The following is a 5,509-nucleotide window of genomic DNA, read 5'->3' on the forward strand; positions in this document are numbered from 1 at the left end:
CTTCATCATCATCCTCATTATTCGTGACTGTGGCTATATTGGACTGTGAGACAATTGATACTTTGTACGGGCGCTGATGACCGCGCAGTTGAGAGCCCCACAAGCCAAACATCATCATGCACTGTTTAATAGGAAATTATATTTATTCTACAGTTCATACCAGTGAGTAATTTTTGTTTATTTTCAAACTGTGTCAGACCTTCTTTAAGATAACAATAAAATTGGATTGCTATGTTTGGGGATGGAACCAAGACAAGTATCCCGCACCGGGCCTAGATCTAGCTCCTAGCGACACTGTCTTCTGTGATGGCTCCTTGAAACCCCATAAAAATCAAACTACGCCTGTACCAGACGTGTAAATGTGAAGTGTAAAGGAAGAAGAAAACCGAGTGTATTTCTATCGATAAAAACCGTAGTTAATACGACAGATAACTGTAAAACCTACAACTCATTGATACAGTTGTTGTGTTAAAAAGGTTAATACAATATGTATTTTAGTATCAAAGAGTAACCATGGACATTTTCTTTCATTAAGGTTAAAAAAAGGCTTGGTTCAAAAATGGCATACTACTTTTGTCTCTGCTGTTGAAGAATTAAGTCGCTTAGCTGTACTGACACACTAAGTATTTGATATACCTATTTCAAAAAGAGGTAAAAAGTAGAATTTCTCCTGGTTTTATTCAAAACCTCTCTATCCCTGTAGAAAAATTTAAGTAAAAAATAATTATTGGAAGTGAGTTGTGCAGAAGATTGCCCAACTGGTTTTCTTTTGTCGTAATGGCGCACAGGCGGCCATTATGTGGAATTTAATTAAAAGATTAAATATAAGGCTTTATCCTCAAGTTAATACATTCGTTGAATACTGGGATTAATTTTCAAGTATTATTATTTGCAAAGTCATTTTATAAGAATTTTTACGGAATTGGGTGGATAGATCTAACTGCAGTAGGCAGCAAGGCTTAGCTCACGACATCTTTGAGTACGCTTAACGTAAAATGAAACCATTCTGATATCAATGAAACTGTTTACCTTGAATACAAATCTTTACGGCACATAGGTGGTTATATCGTCTCTCTGTTTGCAACAATTAAATTAACGGGCAATAACAAAAATAGTTTCATGCTTTATCTTTGGGCTAGCCGCGAGTTTGGATAACGCAGTTAAACCATTACAAGCAAAACTGTACCCATATTTACTAATATTTTTCCCCGCGTAGCAACCTTGATTATCGCCGGCGTATATGTAAGGCCCATTTACGAGCGTGCAGAATATACGCGTCGCCAACAGTGTATTAAATATCCTTGACCTCTTCCCCAACAATCTCGACCACATTTTACATTAAAATAAAACACTCTAATACCAAGAGCTCCCCCACCTGTGTCATTCGACGCCGTCGCGCATTGTTGTCCATAAAAATGAAGTCAATGCTCAAAGTACCCCTAATGGGATGCCCATGGGCAAGGAGTGTACCGCGTTCAGATTTACAGGTCAATACGCCCATGCAACATTATGTCTCCCACAACTTAACAATGGCACAACCAAAACGATCATGTTGGACAATATTCCTCCCTGTATTACGTGTTGCCACATCTCGCCATATGGGAGAACGTCCATCTTTCTCGAACATGATCGTTTTGGGGAGACTCAGGTGTAACGTTGTGGGAGAGACATAATGTTGCATGGCCGTATTGACCTCTAAATCTCTGAACGCGGTACACGGGTCATCGCTTTTGCGACACTGTGCTCCTTGCCCGTGGGCATCCCATGGGGGGTGCTTCCAGCCCTGACTTCATTTTTGTGGACGACAATGCGCGACCGCAACAAACTGCGCAGGTGGAGCAGCTCTTGGAACGAGAAGATATTCGGCGAATGGGCTGGCCTACCCGTTCCCCCGACTTAAACCCCATAGGGCACGTGTGGGATGCGCTGGGGGCACATATTGCAGCACGTCCACAAGCAACAATGACCATCCAACAGTTGTCAACCGTGCTAATAAAAAATTGGTTCGCCCTCCTCCAGTAGCTCCTTGTCAACGTGGTCACCATGTGAGCACGTTGTAGAACGTGTGTTGCTTGCTGTCTATGGTGATCACACGCCCTATTAAGGACGCCTTTTGTAACGCCCAGTGGATGATTGTAAATCGCGCTGACTTCAGTGTAATTGTTGCCTTAGAATAAAAGTATCATTGACGTTTGTCTAATTGCGTATTTCTTTCAGTGATCTTCACTACTATAGTATAGTAGTTCTTTCTATGTATGGTTTATGTTTCATCGAGCTACGTTGTTTGCCAGTGACGCATCACCCGAAAGTCATTTTTGACCTTAAGTACTGCACATCAGCGAGTATGACAAATTGGTCTTTTTGTGGTGCTCTCTGAACGTAGTTTCCGTATTTAAGGGGTGTTACAAGATGATCAAAATCAAATGGAACAACAGCTCGTAAACGCACTATGCGGGAACTCCAGATTTCAGTGAAACTTCCTTCTTGGAACTTGGTTCGAAGTCTTTTAGATTTTTATCAGTTTTGTTTAAGTACCTTCTCGCCTTCCTCGGTCGCGGCACGCATTCCAATTTACACTATTGGCCATTAAAATTGCTACACCAAGAAGAAATGCAGATGATAAACGGGTATTCATTGGACAAATATATTATACTAGAATTGACATGTGATTACATTTTCACGCAATTTGGGTGCATAGATCCTGAGAAATCATTACCCAGAACAACCACCTCTGGCCGTAATAACGGCCTTGGTACGCCTGGGCATTGAGTCAAACAGAGCTTGGATGACGTGTACAGGTACAGCTGCCCATGCAGCTTCAACACGATACCACAGTTCATCAAGGGTAGTGACTGGCGTATGTCGTCGATCACTACGACGACCTGCCCGCTGCATATCTGGCACAGTTTGCCAACCTTCGTTGAAGGCTTTTACCCAACGTGCCACTGTTCTGTACGGCAATGCCGAATTCACGCACGCCTCTTGAAGACCCTGATGACACTGTCGTGCTGTACGACCTCTGGCACACTCACTCTTGGTCCAACTCCGTTGTTCCTGTTTCGAAAACATAGTGACACCGTTAAGTTAGACCGCTCGCTCACGAGTGACTGTGTTTCCCTCAATTAAGCGCACGCCGGCGACGTGGGACGAATGAGTCCATTTGCTCGGAGGTAAGGTAGGTACGTCAACAACGTGTGCTATCAGCGACAATAGTAGATTCCATTGCATAGTGTCTCCACAGCAGTGTTGCCACTATTTAAGTTCCAACCTACGTAGTTTTCACGTGTCGCAGAAGGACATTTAATAAGACAGACTGTGTCCAGCGCGGTAGTAAACACCGCTATTTCACCCGATATCTGGTGGGCTGCAGGTCCGGCCACCTTGCAATCATTGTCATATTGTTTGCTGCTTTGCTTTCTTTTGCAAAAGCTTATTCATCTTAAGGTTTAAGGTCAAAAGAAGTTCGCAAATTTATTCATTTTGTAAAAATATGGCTATATATATTGTTAAATAAACAGGTTGTGTGAAAAGAATGTTATATTGGTGTGTCCTCCATTCCAAGTTTTTCTTAATTCCAGTAAGTAAGACGTATCAACATGTGCTTCCATAACCAAGGTAACCGAAATGTTTGGTGTTTCAAGAGACACCATATCGGGGAATTATACTGAGGTAACAAAAGTCATGGGATATCTTCTAATATCGTGTCTGACCTCCTTTTGCTCGGCACAGTGCAGCAACTCGACGTGACATGGACTCAACAAACCGTTGGAAGCCACTGTAGAAATCTGAGCGATGGTGCCTCTATAGCTATCCATAATTGCGAAAGTACTGCCAGTGCAGGATTTTGTGCACGAACTGACCTCTCCATTATGTCCCATAAATGTTCGATATGATTCATGTCGGGCGATCTGGATGGCCAAATGATTCTCTGGAACTGTCTAGAATTTTCTCCAGTCTAGTTGCCGGCCATTGTGGCCGAGCGGTTCTAGGCACTTCAGTCTGGAACCGCGCGACCGCTACGGTCGCAGGTTCGAATCCTGCCTCGGGCATGGATGTGTGTGATGCCCTTAGGTTAGTTAGGTTTAAGTAGTTCTAAGTTCTAGGGGACTGGTGACCTCAGAAGTTAAGTCCCATAGTGCTCAGAGCCATTTGAACCATTTTTTGAACCAGTCTAGTCTCGAACAACAGTGACAATGAATGCAAATGGTCCCCAAGTAGCCAAACATAACCATGTCCAGTCAATTATCCGTTCAGTTGGACCAGAGGACCCAATCCGTTCCATAGAAACACCGTCCACAGCATTATGGGGCCACCACCAGATTGCACAGAGCCTTGTTGACAGTTTGGGTCCGTGGCTTCGTGAGGTCTGCGCCACACTCTAACCCTAGAAACAGATCGTACCAATTGAAATCGGAACTCATCTGACAAGGCCACGACTGTCAGGGGTCTAGGGCCCAACTGACGTTTTCAAGAGTCCAGAAGAGGCGCTGGAGGCGATGTCTTGCTGTTAGCAAAGCTACTCGCGTCGGTCATCTGCTGCCATACCCCATTAACGCCAAATTTCACCGCACTGTCCTTACGGATACTTTCGTCGTACGCCTCGCATTGATTTTTGTGTTTATTTCACGCAGTATTGCCTGTCTATTAGCTCTGACAACGTAAACGCTACTGCTCTCGATAGTTAAGTGAAGGCCGTCGGCTACTGCTCTGCCAGTGGTGAGAGGTAAAAAGCACTCTGTCTTCAGGCCACGAGTGGCCTACTGGGACCATCCGACCGCCGTGTCATCCTCAGTGGAGGATGCGGATAGGAGGGGCGTGGGGTCAGCATACCGCTCTCCCGGTTTTTATGATGGTATTCTTGACCGAAGCCGCTACTACTCGGTCGAGTAGCTCCTCAATTGACATCACGAGGCTGAGTGCACCCCGAAAAATGGCAACAGCGCATGGCGGCCTGGATGGTCACCCATCCAAGTGCCGAACACGTCCGACAGCGCTTAACTTCGGTGATCTCACGGGAACCGGTGTATCCACTGCGGCAAGGCCGTTGCCCCGCCCGTAGTGAGAAGTAACGCCTGAAAGTTGTTATTCTCGGCACAGTCTTGGCACTGTGGATCTCGGAATATTGAATTCCCTAACGATTTTCGAATTGGAAGGTCCCAAGTGTCTAGCTCCAACTCAGCGTTCAGTGTCTGTTAATTTCCGTGGTGCGGTCCTGCGGTCCTAGTCACGTCGGAAACGTTTTCACCTGATTGTGAGTACAAATGACAGTTCTGCCAATGCACTACCCTTTTATACGTCGTGTACCTAATACGATCGCCATCTGTAAAATTTGCATATTGCTATCCCATGACGTTTGACACCTCAGTGTATACTGTATTTAGGGAAAGCGGCATAACACTATCGGCTAAGCAGCAACACGGACGAAATAGTGTGTTGAGTTATTGCGAGAGACGGTCATTGAAGACGATTGTGATGAAAAATAGTGCGACAGCTGCAGCAGTCACTGGAG

The 5,509-nt window shown here is 44.8% G+C and overlaps 1 pseudogene; it reads right to left on the minus strand.

The window, feature by feature from the left end:
- Positions 1 to 4,931: 4,931 nt before the first annotated feature.
- Positions 4,932 to 5,049, minus strand: LOC124778725 (annotated as a pseudogene).
- Positions 5,050 to 5,509: the final 460 nt, after the last annotated feature.

This window comes from Schistocerca piceifrons, chromosome 2 (genome assembly GCF_021461385.2).
Source record: "Schistocerca piceifrons isolate TAMUIC-IGC-003096 chromosome 2, iqSchPice1.1, whole genome shotgun sequence".
Taxonomy (NCBI): Eukaryota; Metazoa; Arthropoda; class Insecta; order Orthoptera; family Acrididae; genus Schistocerca; species Schistocerca piceifrons.